We start from the raw sequence: 16,267 nt of genomic DNA, 5'->3' as shown, positions 1-16,267 counted from the left end.
CTCAGTCCTTGCAGCCATTTTCCTTGCCTAGAATTTTCTGTCTGTGTTGTGTCCCCGTTGTCTGTCCTGTCCTGTCCATCCTGTGTCACGGCTGTCAGCACACATTTGTGCCCGAGCTGCTCTGCCCTGCCGCATAGCCTGGTGCAATAGGAGAGGGCCCGGGGATTTGCAATGTGCAGTGTGGGGTGTAGTTGGACTCTAGATGGGATTTGTAGATGGACACAGGATATCTGGAGCTCTTCAGTTCTCATTGAACCGTCTGACTGTTGTCCTAACTTTTTTTTCAGATGCACCTCCTCAGATGACTGCAGTAGTTGTGTAGGTTCCTTCTTCTGAAAGGGAATAGGGCGCAAGAATTCATCTTCCAGAGAATTTTTGCAAGTCCTGGCTTGTATTGTATCTGCCTATGGTGGCTTATGTTCTATGTACCTATACATCTGTCTTCTATTGGATTTTGGGTAGAAAATTTATCAGTCCAGAGAGGAGACAAGTCCTAGCTGTCAGATAGCCACTCGTTGACCCTTCCTGTCGTCTCACAGGTCCCCGAGGCTGCTGATTTCCCCAGGATCTGCCATTTTACCTCAAGGAGCGGCAGCCAGAAGATGTGTCACAGCACGTTCTTCAGCATCTCGAGTAAGGGCCGCAGTGAGCATTTAAGTGGAAAGATTGTGTGAGCGTGTGTGAGAGCACGTGGCTGTGTCTGTCTGTGTCTGCTCGTTTCTGCGTGTGTGAGTGCATGCTGACTGGATTTAACCTTGTGTGTGTGACTTTTGCTTTCCAGGTTTTGCGACTCCTTGTTAAATTTAGAATAAAAAATCCCCAGCCGGGTTGTATTGCATGAACTGACATGATATGTACCGATTTTGGCTTAAAACCCAGAAAACCAGACGAAGATGAGCAGGAAAAAACCAGAAAAAAACCACATGATGGACAAGAAAAAAGCCCAGAAAAAGCCCAGGATGGGCAAGAAAGCAACGAGAAAAAAACCCCAGAAAATAATCCCAGATGGGCAAGAAAAAAACGTAGAAAAACCCCAGAAAATCACCCAAGATGGGCAAGAAAAAAACCCAGAAAAAACCCCAAAAAAAAAAACTCTGAGATGGGCAAGAAAAAAACCAGAAAAAAGTCTGAAGATGGGCAAGAAAAAACCCAGAAAAAACCCCCAAGATGGACAAGAAATAACCCAGAAAAAAATTCGAAGAAGGGCAAGAAAAGACCCAGAAAACACCCAGAAAAAAATCGCAACCCAAGTATAAATATAGAAATGTTTGTCAAGTATATGCAAATATATAAAGAAATGTTAAATTATTTGAAATATAAAATAACATAAATATAACATTTATACAGTATTACTTGTGTTATGGATCATATTGATTTTTATTTATTTCCTATAATACACTACAATATTTATATCAATTTTACATCTATCATATCTATCATTTGTTATATGTTATACCAGATGGATATACTCTAGGTTTTTTTAAGTAGTTTAAAATAAAGGGGATTTTTTTTTTATTTGGCAAAAGCAGGTGTTTTAGTATAAACATTATAAATACAAATAATATAAAGGTAGAAATCTAAGAATAGAAATAGATCATAAATAGCTGAAGGTTAATATAAAAATTAAAAATGTAAGGAAAAAGAAGTTGTAGCAGTAGATATGGTACATAATTAGGAAAATAATTTATCTCTTATTTGAATAGGATACATGTTATACATAATGATTATTATAATACTTAAGTATAAACTGCAAATATAAATGTGAATATAGTCATGAGCGCTATAAATATAAAAATATTTCAATGTAGTTTAAAAGAATAGAGCTTTTTTGTATTTATTTAGTTAGGATGGGATTTGTATTTTAAATAGTGAAAGCATGATAGAAATGTAATTTTAGACATAGAAATATGCAATCAATGTGGAAAGATATTTATAAAAGCACAAAACATAAGTAAATATAAATAATAGAAATAGAATAATGTTATATAAATTACATGCTACATCAATGTCCACTATAGCTATGCATGTGAATATAAATACGAAAAATGGAAATAAAAAATTTATTTAAACATGGCTTTAAAGCAAGGGGCCTTGTTTGATTCTGGTGGGGTAAGAGGCAGGTTTTTGGCATTTATTTCAGAGCAGTTTTTGGCGGGGGTCGCCCCTGTTCTTTTTTGCCACCTTGCCTGCCCGCAGCCCCGAGGCGCGCTGCGCCCCCGGCTGGGGCGGGCGGCAGTGCTGCCGCCTTGTGGGCAGAGCGCGGTACTGCAGCCCTGCGCCGAGAGGCCGCCACCTTGGGAGTGGCGCGTCGCGGATGTCGCGGACTTTTGGTTGACCTTCTCAACAGGGCGGCGAAAAGGGCGGGGAAGCGGAGGACCGGGGTGGGTGTCACTGGACTGCCTGCATGGAATACCGACCCCGGCGCGGCCCCGGTGGTATTTTCTGTGACGTTTCAAGTGTACCCGACACATGCTGTGGTCTCAGCGGCGCCGCGGGCGGGCGTATTTCGGCGGGTTTGTGACAGGCATGTGGGGAAACGCCTCGCTGTGCCGGGGTCCTCTGACAGCCGCTTTCCCGCCCTGAGGGAGCCGAGCCGGGCCGAATAGTTCCGAAGAGCCGAAGAGCCGAGTGTGGGCGAAAACAGCCGAGTTTCCCCGAAGAGCCGAGTGTAGCCGAAAACAGCCGAGTTTCCCCGAAGAGCCGAGTGTGGCCGAAAATAGCCGAGTTTCCCCGAAGAGCCGAGTGTAGCCGAACACAGCCGACTTGAGACGAAGAGCCGATGATAGCCGAGTGTAACCGATAGCCGACTGTAGCCGACATTGGCCGCATTTAGACAAAGAGCCGAATATGACCGACTTTAGCCCAACCGGGCCGAGTTCAGCCGAAGAGCCGGAAAAGCCGAATTTAGACGAAAAGCCGAACCGAAACGATTTTAGACCTAAGCCGCACCAAGCCTAATTTAGCCGAGTTTATTTAAACAGAACCGAACGACGCCGCAGCACTCTGCCTGCAGAGCGCCGGTGCAGACGGCAGGGGGCGGTGTATAAAGCGAGTATAAAATATCAACTGTATATAAGAAGGAATAAAAAGCTCTGTGTCATGTGCAGCAGTAGAAAATTTCAGGCTCCCAGGGAATAAATAGTTTTCTTTCAATCATTATAGTTTTGGGGTTTTTTTTACTCCCAGGTAGCCTGAAAGTTACTACTGCTGCTTTTTGATTCTAAAGCTAGGAAGGAAAACCAAGATTACAAATACAAGAAAAAGAAAGGGAAAGGGAAGGGGAAAAAAAGGAAAGGAAAGGAAAGGAAAGAAAGCAGGAGAGCAGAAGGGAAGGGAAGGGAAAGGGGTGAAAAACAGCGTTAAAAAAAGAAAAAGAGTTGGAGGGGAAAAGAGAGGGCATTCGGGAGGAGCGGTCCTGCCTCAGGTCCTTCCCCGCCCTGGGGCGAAGGACCCGTTTGATGCCCGGGAGGGACTGCAGCTCCCGGTGGCGGGGGACGGAGCCGTGGCTGTCAGCCCGAGACTCCAACTCCCGGCAGGCTCTGCTGCCGGCGCGGCGTGTGACGCAACGGCTATCGCGGCACATGAGTGGCTACCAGCCCGAGACTCCAACTCCCGGCAGGCCCTGCTGCCGGCGCGACGTGTGCCGCAACGGCCGACGCTGCCCGGGATTTTTCTCTAAATCGGCAGTAAATACAGCTGAGTAAAATTAGCTTGGTTTTCTTCCTTCTTTTTTAACTGAATTGTTTTTATTAAAAATACTATTTGAATATGTAGAAAAAGTGGGGATGTCCTGTACTATATCCTAGCTTTTCTTGTTTATAGGGTGCTCAGAAAACATGCGTCCCTTAGAGTCCCTCAGAAAGGTTCTCAGTGCGATCTCTACCAAGGTATGTATTTACTAATAAGTGATCCCTTTAGATATTTGCCTGTGTACCTTTTCCTGTAATTCAGAGCTTGCGTTCTGTGGGTTTTATGATAAACCTGTAAAATATGTAAGAATGCTTTTGCAAGTCTGAATCGTTGAAGGCAGCAGTAAGTGGATTTAGAGCCTGTTCTTGACCAGACAACGGGAAAAAGTGTGACTTTGATGCTGAACTTGTTTTTTTCATTTTTCATTTGACTTGTCTGGAATGATTTAGGAATAGAGAGAGCTAGAAAAAGAGAGAAATAGAATTGATTATTGAGCACTCCTCAAATGCTCACCACGATTCAGTGTAGAGCCGAAGTGAAGGGTGATGGAACAGAGCTCTGTGCTTTAGAAGGAAATAAATTTAAACCTGACCTCCGCACAGAGTCTCACTAACTTCTTTTGTTTTAAAATACAAAATATGATTAGGAAGTGTTGGAAGTTAGTGTTTTGGGAAAGAAACGGCAGTTCCACAGAACATTCCATTTAACAGAGGCTCTGGGAAGGATTCATGTTGTAACTGCTGTCACTGCAATCAGTTGGTGGTTCAGCCTTGAAATGTGCACTTGCCCTTCTATAAAGCACTGTTTTGTTTGCCTTTCAGTGCTATGAGTCTTGATAAATTGGAGAAGAGCCCAAGAGAAATTTTTCATCCCTTGATATAAAAGGTAGGAAGTGACTTTTTTTGGTTTGGTTCTTTTTCTTTATTATTTCCTGGAAATAAAAGTAATTAAGTATAGGTACTACTGGTTTGTTTCTTCCAGTAGCAGATGATAACAATAGCAGTAGTAATAGTAAAAATAATAATAGAAATAATAATAATAGCAATGTAATACTACCTAAACTGTCTTTATCCATTGAACTGGCCATTTCAAATCAAAACTTCTAAACACAAATCAAACCATCATCCTCGTAGAATCTTTCACAGCAGTGGGCTATAGATCCTGGTTTTGTTGACAGGATTTATTGGTTCTGGAATAGCAAGAGGGAAGTACAAGCCTAACTACTTCTAGCTCACAGACCCATCCAGTGAATACTGCTTTGTGTTTTGGTGGGCTTGTGATGACTTTGAAATCAATTGCTCATTCCAGTAAAAAAAATTAATGTTTTTTTGAACCTGACAGCAGAAATAACTTTAGGCACCAACTTAATAATAACAGATCACCAATTTAAGTTCATAATTTTATGCTGTACTATCAAAGTTTAAAGGTAAATTTTTACTTATTAGGAGATGGTATAAAGTGTATGTTCCAATGTGTTGGATGTATGCAAAGGTACATACGTACCCGAAAGTCCTTAGAGGAAACAAATTTTTACGTCTGCTGTTTGATTGTTTCTCATACAATATTTGGTTTTATTTCCCAGGGATCGGTGAATTTTAACTTTGGAGTCCTCTGTGCTAAGGATGCTCAGCCTACAGATGATGAAATGTTCAGTAATGGTGAGTTTTTCACCTTCTCTTTAATTGCTATGCTGATCTGAATAAGAAAAAAGCAAAAGCAAGAGAAAAAAAAAGGATGGTTTATTATTTTTTACGCTGTTATGTTTGTTTCCTCAGTATTTGCTGCAGCTCTGCGAACCCAAGCTTTGGGTTCCTTCTGTCCCACTGGGAGTTGCCCAGTTTGGTTGCATCTGGTGAAATTCACCCTGAGACCTTACAGAGCTAGCTCAAACTACGTGAGAGCCATTTGCAGTTCTCTCCAGACACCTGGAGAATGGGTGATGTTTCTGAGGGTCTGGCAAGTATACTTGTATCAAAACTCAGTCTGTGAAATTTCTGGGGAAAACCCTTCTGTGTCCTGAAGGGTTCAAACTCTGGTGAGGATCCAGTTATCAGGTGCTCACCTGGATGGTTCCAGCTCTTAAAGTGAACACTTGTACTCTTACCCTGTAGTTTACATCTATTGTATTTTTGTTATTTTGCAAGATTTTACGGCTTTGCAAAATATTGTGCATTTCACTCTTTGGAACCTCTCAGATCGTTCTTTGGTGCAGCACCACCTCATGGGACACTTGGCTGCCGTCCTGAAGGGGTTGGTCGCTAGAATTGTAAATCCTGGAGAGTTTGTAAGTCTTCTGTCCCCAGGGAGGTACCATGCTTTGTTTACTTTTGTTCTGTTTGTTAGGCGCTGCTTCTCATTGGAAGTATGAATTTCAAACTACCCTGTTCTTATTTTAACTGTTTTCCTGGTTCTCTCCCTACGGCAGGGAAAGACTCTCGTATCCTTGTCGTCGGGCTCGGTGCTGTCCAAGAAGATGCAGAGACTAAAAAAATCATAAGAAGCAAAATATGACTGCAGGGAAAACAAGCTGGAGAGAACAAAAGGTGATATTGTTATCCTTACCCTGTATTAGAAACATCCGCTGTGCTTTGATGCTGGCAGCTGCCAGGGGCTTGTTAGCTCTTTGTAGGCAGGTGTAGGTGTTCACTTGTAGGTTTTTTCTCTGGACAAGTCAATTCAAACTTTGCTAAGCTTATATTTGCAAATTACTCTCTAGCACAGTCCAGCATGACATTTTTGAATGTTGTAAAAATACCATGTTACTTGGAAATTGCTAATGATGAGAAGCTTTAGGGAAAAATAAGATGTCAGGGTTGGGAGATGTGAGAAGAATTTTGAGGGGATGTTAGACTGAAATAAAGCACACTTGAAGCTGGACTGGCACGCTGGCAGATCCCCTATTAAACAGTAGTGCTGAGATTAGCCTGGGGGTTGCCCATTGTTTCTGTAGAAATAAATGTTTTCTGGTCTTCAGAGGTAAGCTGCTTTGAAAAGCTGGAAGGCACAGCATAGTGACAATCCGTGTGCTTCGCATTAAAAATAGATTTCAGAAGGGTCCTAGGCTTTTGTCTTTTCCTAGAAGTCGATGTAATCCTATTGAGGAGTTTTTAATTCTGTGCTGCCATGTCATCGATCAGGGCCCTGTCGTACTAATCATCATACAGATGCAAAACAAAAAATCAGACCCTGTCCCGACCACTTAGAGCCCAGAACACGATTTCCTCAGGCTGCCATTTGTGTGCCATCGGTACTCACCACGGAAGCGAGCTGGGGATTGTTGCACCCGTTGGGAACAAACCGCTTCTCGTCACACAGAAATGGAATTGGGACGACGCCTCAGCCAGCCTCTCTCTCCTGAATCTGCAGCAGAGCAGTTCCAGTCCATGCGGGCAATCCAGTTCCTGACGATCTGAGCGCACGGAGCAGCGCTCAGCTGCTGTGGGGGGCTCAGGGAGGGCAGAGTGTGCATTGTCATCTTCCTGAACCTACAGACGCGAATCAAAGTGAGAAGCCACAGGGTGGAAAGCAGTCGCATATATGCTAAATAAAACTTGCAGGTTTTTTTTAAGAATTGTTTTTGCTTGTTCTTTGTTGTGCTTCTGTGCTTAGAAAACCTCCCTTTACAATCAGTTCAATTCATCAATTGAACCTTTGTTTGCAGACTCTCACTGAGCAGAATTTGTTGCAGACTCAGTGCACGCTGTGCAGGCCTCCCGGGAGTGTGAGGAGCTCACGTGTGCTACTTTTTGCTTTAGGACGCTCTGAGGTATTTATTCCTTTTGGGATACATGATGAGAATTCCCAAGAGAGGTAGTTATAAGGTATGACATCGGGAAAAAGCCTGTGTGGTTGGAATGTTGTTGCTGTCAAAAGTTAATTTTTTCTTAGCCAGTAGTTAGCTTTTTGCTTTATTTTTGTGGTATCAATATTTTATTGTTTAAAAAATTCCTTCAAAATAACTTCAGTGGTCGCCCACCAGTACCTTGTTCAGATTTGCCTATTTGCTTGTAGCTGAAATGTTCACATCTTGTTTATCATTCTATTTAAGAAACTGCTGCCCAGCCAACTAATAACTGAATATCCATCTGTCTAGGACACGGGGAGAGGATTTAGGTAATGTCTTTATTTCCAGAAAAAAGTTCCAGTGTAGTTTCTAAATAGAGGAGAAGGGGGTGAAGACTCGGGGCTCTGATGCCGTTGGGGCACCCCAAGGTCCCCAGGAGAGGGGGCCCCACTGCGGTGCAGGAGCAGGTGTGTTCTCATGTAATATTGAACAAATTATAAATATAAATATGAAAATTATAAACATGAAAATATTTTTAAAATACTTAAATAAAGCGGGTTTTCTTTATTGGTCAATAGGCAGTGTTTTGATTGTAAAAATTATAAATGCAAATAATATAAAGGTAGAAATCTAAGTTTAGAAATATATAATAAATACATACAGATAAATATAAAAATTTAAAATATCAGAAAAAATTAGTTGTAGCAGTAGATATTATACATAATTTAAATAATGATTTAAATCTATTTTAAAATTTTATATATATATCATTATTAATGTAATACATCCAAAGAAACGATAAATTAAAATATGAATGTATAATTATACAAAGTATAAATAAAAAATATTTCAGTATCCTTTAAAAGAAGGGTTTTTTTTATTTATTTGGTTAGAGACGGGGTTTTTATTTGGAATAATGGAAGTATTATAGAAGTATAAAATTAAATATAGAAATATACAGTCAATATAGAAAGATATTTGTAAAAACACGAGCGAACGACGCCTCCTTCGGCCGAACCAAGGCGAGACCGGCGGAACCTGACGGCCTCGAGCGAACCGAGGCCAGGCTTGCGAGGCTGCCTGAACGGAGCCGAGCTCAGCCGAACCGAGCCCGCTGCTCTCGTGCGCGCTAATTAGCGCGAGTGCGGTCACTGCCCAATGAGCTCCTGTGCCACGCCGCGCTCCCGATCGTGTCCGTGCGATGGCCGGGCCGCCCGCGGGACGCGGCAGCAGGAGAGCCCCGAGCCGGGCGAGTTTAACGTGAGGCGGCGCCGCTTGCCCGCCGTCAGGGAGCCGAGCCGAGGCGAGCTCAGCCGAACGCGGAGAGATCGGCTCCGAGTTGGGCCGAAGCGAGCCGAGCCGCGCCGAGGGCAGAGAGCGGCTCCGAGTTCGGCCGAAGAGAGCCGAGGCGCGCCGAGCGCACTGATCGGCTCCGAGTTCGGCCGAGGCGAGCCGGGCCGCGCAGAGAGTGGCTCCGAGTTCGGCCGAAGCGAGCCGAGCCGCGCCGGGCGCAGAGAGCGGCTCCGAGTTCGGCCGAAGCGAGCCGAGCCGCGCCGGGCGCACAGAGAGCGGCTCCGAGTTCGGCCGAAGCGAGCCGAGGCGCGCCGAGCGCAGAGAGCGGCTCCGAGTTCGGCCGAAGAGAGCCGAGCCGCGCCGGGCGCACTGATCGGCTCCGAGTTCGGCCGAAGCGAGCCGAGCCGCGCCGGGCGCAGAGAGCGGCTCCGAGTTCGGCCGAAGCGAGCCGAGCCGCGCCGGGCGCAGAGAGCGGCTCCGAGTTCGGCCGAAGCGAGCCGAGCCGCGCCGGGCGCACAGAGAGCGGCTCCGAGTTCGGCCGAAGCGAGCCGAGCCGCGCCGAGCGCAGAGAGCGGCTCCGAGTTCGGCCGAAGCGAGCCGAGGCGCGCCGAGCGCAGAGAGCGGCTCCGAGTTCGGCCGAAGCGAGCCGAGCCGCGCCGGGCGCACTGATCGGCTCCGAGTTCGGCCGAAGCGAGCCGAGCCGCGCCGGGCGCACTGATCGGCTCCGAGTTCGGCCGAAGCGAGCCGAGGCGCGCCGAGCGCAGAGAGCGGCTCCGAGTTCGGCCGAAGCGAGGCGATCCGTGCCGAAGGGTCGAGTCCAGCCGAATGCAGATGACAATGGCCGAGTTTAGCCGATTAGAGCCGAGTTTAGCCGAGCAGCTGTGAGCCTTGCACGCTTGAGGTGAGCGTGCATCGTTGCCGGCCTGGGATTGAGTGAAATGCACTAAGGAAACCAGCTCTGGGGAGGGAGGCAGGGAAATCCTCTCTTAACGTTTACCAATTCGTCCGTCAAACTCATCACGGCAGGACAGAGTGAAGACTGAAAGTGTAAGAAGATGTGGAGGGAAACAGAGAATCTGGCAGGAGCATCGAACGCACAAGTGCACGAATTTTGCTTTTTGCTTGGATGTAAACTCAGAAGTTGTAAGGAATTTGGGAAGGAGAAGGGACATTTCAGAAGGAGAAGAAGTTGTTGTTGGAGTCCTGGCAAAAGCTTTAAAAAAAAAAAAAAAAGTGGTTTCTTTTTTCTTCACTATTATATTCTTTGGTGGTATATGGTGTGCTGTTTTATTTCTTGGTGTTATTAGCTCTGTGTAAATTGTTTATTGAGTCAAGCTAACTTTGCATGGGTTGTTTTGTATTTGAGGTAGGATCAATTTCAAGAGGTTTCTTTCACAGACTTCTGATAGGTATTACTGGGATTTTGGTTTTGTTTACTGTATGCATAAACATAGAGATTTGGTAGGGCCAGCTGGGCTGCTGGAGTTTTGGGTGTGAATTTATTAGATGGCTTTTGTTAAACACAGAATAATTATGTAAGGTAACAGCAAATTACCCAATTACCCAATTGATCTAGCTATGTAACCTTACCACAAAGTTTTATATCTTGCCAGTTTTCTGTTCTTCTGCTCCAAGTAGTTGTTGCAAAAAAAGAAAGCACTGTTACTTTTCTGAAAAGTTTTCTTCTATAACAAGCCCTTTACTGCCCTTGAATGTGAGTCAGAGGAGCCAAACAGCTGTAGCTGCTCTGAGGGCTTGGTGGGATTCGCCCCCTCCCTTTTCCTGGGTGGCATGGGAACGAGAGGCGGGCACAATCAGGGGTATATTAACCCCAGCCGTGGCTGGGGGGCTTCATTCCCTCTCTGGGATGTGCTGGGTTAAGAGCTCTCCTCATTTCAGTGAAGAGGCTTTTTCAGCCCGTCTCAGCATCTTTTCAGCAGGTGTTTCTGGGCATCTAAAGCACAGAGGCTTGGAAGATTCTGTGAAGAAAACAGCATGGAATACAGGGAGTATTTAGGTTTGTGATTTTGGGTTTTGTGTTTAGGAGTGGTAAGGTGCTTTTGTAATTTGTAGTTTTGCTCTGGTTGTTTTTTTGGTTGGATTTCTTTTGGTGGAATTTTTGGTTTTTTTTGGTTTTCATTTTGGGGTTTTTAGTTGGTTTTTGTGGGGGTTTTGGATTTTTTGATGTTTTCTGTGGTTTTTTTGTTTCTGTGGGGAGTTAGGTGTTTTGGGATTTATTGTTTGTGTGGGTTTTGTTTGTTTGGTTTTTTTCTTTGTTTGTTTTTGGGATTGGTTTTGTTGGGTTTTTTTTGTTTTGTTTTGTTTTTTTTTAATTGAGGAGTGCAACTCCCTGAAATTCCAAGCTGTGTCAAGCACAACATTTTATTCAGCAGATTGATCATGTCACAAGAGGGATCCGCCCAAGGTCCAAGATGATGTTTGAGATTGAGGCTTCAGGTGAGTTGAGGATTGTGATTGGGAGAGGGAGGGTGAGCAGTTAGGAGTTCTTGGGAGGGAGTTTGCAGGCAGCAGGGTGAGAAAGGGTCTTTATTTGTTTATTTGAGGCCTCCCCCACACAAGGCTTCTCAGAAGCCTAGCAGAGGCATTCCCATGTCTTACAGCACACAAGGTCATCCACTGCACTCAGGGGAATGCCATTTAACTTTGCCTTTCTCTAACCCAGGTGCCACTCCTAATGAAGGCCTTGGAATCATGATGAAGCTGGAGCCTGAAGGAGCCAGGCACACTCAGGAGAGAGCAAGTAGCTGCCTTGCAGGGATTTGGCCCACATAACTCTGGACTCATACTTTGGTTTTGGTTTTCTTTATTGTAGCTCACCGAGAGGCTCACAGGCCATCACGAGGCCCTCCGAGGCAGACTCATTTCAGGTGCAGCGTGGATTCCCATCACCGATCATCCAAAAGATAAGTCGAGGGCCTTGGCCTGGAGATGAGAGAATAGTGGGTTGGGAGTTCTTGGGGCAGATTTGAAAATTGGCAGCCGGAAAAGCAATCTTCTCCAAGGGCCTCTTAGGACAGCTAAAGGGAGAGGCTCTCCTTTTGATGGCAGCTTTCAGGCGGGCAGTGCAGAACAGCTCCGGTCTGTGTTGTGTTGTCCAGTGTTCTGTGTTCCCTAGTGTGTCTTTGGGGTCCCTTTTGCCTTCTCCCCTCGAGACCCTCACCACAAGCATGATGTGTCGTGTTTCATGTCCCCCCTGTTTGCCACGTTCTGTGTCACGGGTGTGTGCACACATTTTTTGCCGGAGCTGTTCTGCCCTGCCGCATGGCCTGCTGCAGTAGGAGAAACCGTGGGGCGTTGGAATTTGTAATGCTGGCTGTACTTGGGCTCTAGATGCTATTCCTAGATTGACATAAGGTGTTTGCAGCTTGTGAGTTATCCTGGTGGTGTTTGGCATATGTTGTAACTTTCTTTCAGGTGCAGACGCATTCCATGTGTGGCAGGGGGTCAGAGTTAGGAGGTGTCGGGCCTTCTTAGGAGTGCGGTGAGTAGCTGAGTGGTGGGGTTTTGGCCGATGCGGTGCCAAGATCAGGGACTGATGTTTGGTTCTCTTTACTCTAGCTGTCTGAGAGACACCAGCCCGGTGCCAGCAGGACCTTCCCAGCTGACGAGGTGGCCTTTCTTTGCACCTGACAGGGACCAGCATCCCCAGATGTCTGAGAGATAAGTAGAGGGCTGTGACCCACAGAGGGGATGAAAGCAGGGTGCTGGTTTGGGAATTCCTGGGAGGGGGTTTTGAGTCCAGTTTTGGGGGGGGGGGGGGGGGGGGTGTGGTGTGTTCATGAAGTGGCCCCTTAGGCCCCATAAAAGCCAAGTCTCACTTTTGATTGCAGTGCTGAGGTGTGCAGCAGGGCAGAGCAGTCCCGGTGTGCATCGTGTCACTTGTCTATTGTGCATTATGTGTTGTTTGTGTATGCCATATCTTTCACTTAGGGGGGCCTGTGAGAAACCCTGGCATCATTGTTAGCCTCTGTGATCTCTGCACTCCTTGGCCTGGCGCCCAGGCCACAGAACTTTTGACTAGGGAGCTCAGACAAGCATCAGACTCTCTTCTCTCTTTGGAAGCATCCAGTCAGACGTCTTTTCAGGTCTTGTTCTGAGCTGTACGGACAGCTGTGCCCCACCTGGATCCATTATGGTGGATTAGGACTTGTAATATTACGAGGTTAGGTAGAGGATTTTGACTGCAGGATTCCTAGGCATCAGTCTTTGCTGTTCTTGGAATAAATCATTCAGTAATCATCTTCTTCCTCCAGGGTTCTCTGAGCCTCATCAGCTCACCATCGGTCTCAGCTCACTCATCTCCTTTTGCATTCTCTCAGTCCTTGCAGCCGTTTTCCTTGCCAAGAGATTTCTGTTCCTGTTGTGTCCCCGTTGTCTGTCCTATCCTGTGTCATGGCTCTCAGCACACATTTGTGCCCGAGCTGCTCTGCCGTGCTGCACAGCCTGGTGCGATAGGAGAAGTCCCAGGGACTTGGAGGTTGTAATGTGGGGTGTAGTTGGACTCTAGATGGGATTTGTAGATGGGCACATCATATCTGGAGCTCATCAGTTATCCTGCCACAGTGTGACTCTTGTCCTAACTTTTTTTTCAGGTTCAGATGGATTAAATGTGTGCCAGAGGGCCCCATGCCAGGTGTGGGGATTCTCCTGAGTAGGTGAGGCCCCATTTGCCTCTGCAGCAGACTCTGTTACACCTCTCAACTGACTCTGTTACACTGCTGTTCTTTGTCTTTCTTTTAGGAAGTAAATCTGGATGCCAGCAGTCAAGGTGAGCAGTGGAGAGAATTGGTTGTTATTGCTCAGCTCTCAAGCACAACAATTTCGCAGCAGATTCACCGTGTCACAAGAGGGATCTGCCCAGTGTCAAGGATGATGTTTGAGATTGAGGCTTCAGGTGAGTTGAGGATGGTTACTGGGAGAGGGAGGGTGAGCAGGCATCCAGTTAGGAGTTCTTGAGAGGGGGTTTGCAGGCAGCAGGGTGAGAAAGGGTCTTTATTTGTTTATTTGAGAGCCCCTCCCAAGGTGTCTCAGAAGCCTAGCAGAGGCATTCCCATGGCTTACAGCATACAAGGTGATCCACTGCACTCAGAGGAATGCCATTTAACTTTGTCTTTCTGTAACCCAGGTGCCACTGCTAATGAAGGCCACAGCCTTGGAATCAGGATGAAGCTGGAGCCTGAAGGAGCCAGGCACACTCAGGAGAGGGCAAGTAGCTGCCTTGGTGGGATTTGGCCCACATAACTCTGGACTCACTCTTTGATTTTGGTTTTCTTTATTGCAGCTGACCGAGAGGCTCACAGGCCATCACAGAGCCCTCCGAGGCAGACTCATTTCAGGTGCAGCGTGGATTCCCCTCACCGATCATCTAAAAGATAAGTCGGGGGCCGCGGTCTGGAGATGAGATGATGAGAGAGTATCAGGTTGGCAGTTCTTTGGCCAGATTTAAAAATTGGCAGTGGGGAAAGCAATCTTCTCCAAAGGCCTCTTAGGACAGCTAAAGGGAGAGGCTCTACTTTTGATGGCAGCTTTCAGGCGGGCAGTGCAGAACAGCTCCGGTCTGTATCCTGTTGTCCGGTGTGCTGTGTTCCCTAGTGTGTCTTTGGGGTCCCTTTTGCCTTCTCCCCTCGAGACCCTCACCACAAGCATGATGTGTCGTGTTTCATGTCCCCCCTGTTTGTCACTTTCTGTGTCACGGGTGTGTGCACACATTTTTTGCCGGAGCTGTTCTGCCCTGCCGCATGGCCTGCTGCAATAAGACGAACCATAGGTAGGGGGAATTTGTTATGTGGGCTGTACTTGGGCTCTAGATGCTATTCCTAGATTGACATAAGGTGTTTGCAGCTTGTGAGTAACCCTGGTGGTGTTTGACATATGTTCTAACTTTCTTTCAGGTGCAGATGCATTCCACGTGTGGCAGAGGGTCAGGGTTAGGAGGTGCCGGGCCTTCTTAGGAGCGCGGTGAGTAGCAGAGCGGTGGGGTTTTGGCCAATGCGGTGCCAAGATCAGGTACTGATGTTTGGTTCTCTTTACTCTAGCTGTCTCAGAGACACCAGCCCGGTGCCAGCAGGACCTTCCCAGCTGACGAGGTGGCCTTTCTTTGCACCTGACAGGGACCAGCATCCCCAGATGTCTGAGAGATAAGTAGAGGGCTGTGACCCACAGTGGGGATGAAGTCATGGTGCTGTTTCGGGAAATACTGGGTGGAGTTTTTGATTCGGCTTTGGAGGTGGGGGATGTTCATGAGGTGGCCGCTTAGGCCTCATAAAAGCCAAGTCTCACTTTTGATCACAGTGTTGAGGTGTGCAGGGCAGAGCAGTCCCGGTGTGTCTCGTGTCACTTGTCTGTTGTGCATTATGTGTTGTTTGTGTATCCAATGTCTTTTACCTTTGGAGGGCCCTGTCAGTACCCCTGGCATCATTGTTAGCATCTCTGATCTCTGCATTCCCTGGCCCGGCACCCAGGCCATATATGAGTTTCTGATACCTGTCTGAGCTCCCCAGTCAAAAGTTACCTCTTTGGAAGCATCCAGTCAGATTTCTTGTCAGGTCTAGTTCTGAGCTGTATGGACAGCTATGCCCCACCTGGATCCATTGTGGTGGATTAGGACTTGTAATAATATGAGGTTAGGTACAGCATTCTGACCGTAGGATTCCTAGGCATCCATCTTTGCTGTTCTTGGAATTAATCATTCAGTTATCATCTTCGTCCCCCAGGGTTTTCTGAGCCTCATCAGCTCACCATCGGTCTCAGCTCACTCATCTCCTTTTGCATTCTCTCAGTCCTTGCAGCCATTTTCCTTGCCAAGAGATTTCTTTTCCTGTTGTGTCCCCTGTTGTTGTCTGTCCTGTCTGTCCTGTGTCACGGGTGTCTGCACACATTTGGGATGGGGCTGCTCTGCCGTGCTGCACAGCCTGGTGCGATAGGAGAAGTCTTGGAGACTTGGAATGTGTAATGTGGGGTGTAGTCGGACACTAGATGGGATCTGTGGATGGGCACAGGGCATCTGGAGCTCATCAGTTATCCTGCAACAGTGTGACTCTTGTCCTAAGTTTTTTTTCAGATTCAGATGGATTAAATGTGTGCCAGAGGGCCCCATCCCGGGCGAGGGGATTGCCCCGAGCCGGTGAGGCCCCATTTGTCTCTGCAGCAGAAGTGTGTATGGTGAGTGTGTTACAGCTCTGTTCTTTGTCTTTCTTTTCAGGAAGTCAATCTGGATGCCAGCAGTCAAGGTGAGCAGTGGAGAGAATTGGCTGTTATTGCTCAGCTCTCAAGCACAACAATTTTTCAGCAGATTCGTCGTGTCACAAGAGGGATCTGCCCAGTGTCAAGGATGATGTTTGAGATTGAGGCTTCAGGTGAGTTGAGGATGGTGCCTGGGAGAGGGAGGGTGATCAGGTATCCAGTTTAGGATTTCTTGGGAGCGGGTTTGCAAGCAGCAGGGTGAGAAAGGGTGTTTATTTGAGGGCCCCCCCACACAAG

The 16,267-nt window shown here is 46.7% G+C and overlaps 2 long non-coding RNA genes across 2 annotated transcripts; both read left to right on the top strand.

Annotated features, from left to right (window-relative positions):
• The first annotated feature begins 283 nt into the window (after positions 1-283).
• On the top strand, positions 284-1,349 carry LOC132085427 (uncharacterized). The gene is made up of 2 exons (XR_009420211.1): positions 284-633; positions 782-1,349. It is a non-coding gene; the product is annotated as an uncharacterized LOC132085427 (long non-coding RNA).
• Positions 1,350-3,640: 2,291 nt separating this feature from the next.
• On the top strand, positions 3,641-7,210 carry LOC132085493 (uncharacterized). The gene is made up of 5 exons (XR_009420233.1): positions 3,641-3,887; positions 4,512-4,575; positions 5,273-5,348; positions 5,466-6,233; positions 6,828-7,210. It is a non-coding gene; the product is annotated as an uncharacterized LOC132085493 (long non-coding RNA).
• Positions 7,211-16,267: the final 9,057 nt, after the last annotated feature.

The sequence above is a fragment of the Ammospiza nelsoni genome, chromosome 30 (assembly GCF_027579445.1).
Source record: "Ammospiza nelsoni isolate bAmmNel1 chromosome 30, bAmmNel1.pri, whole genome shotgun sequence".
In the NCBI taxonomy this organism is placed as follows: Eukaryota; Metazoa; Chordata; class Aves; order Passeriformes; family Passerellidae; genus Ammospiza; species Ammospiza nelsoni.
Note: the sequence above shows the minus strand (reverse complement) of the source record. Positions and strands in the feature narration are given on the sequence as shown.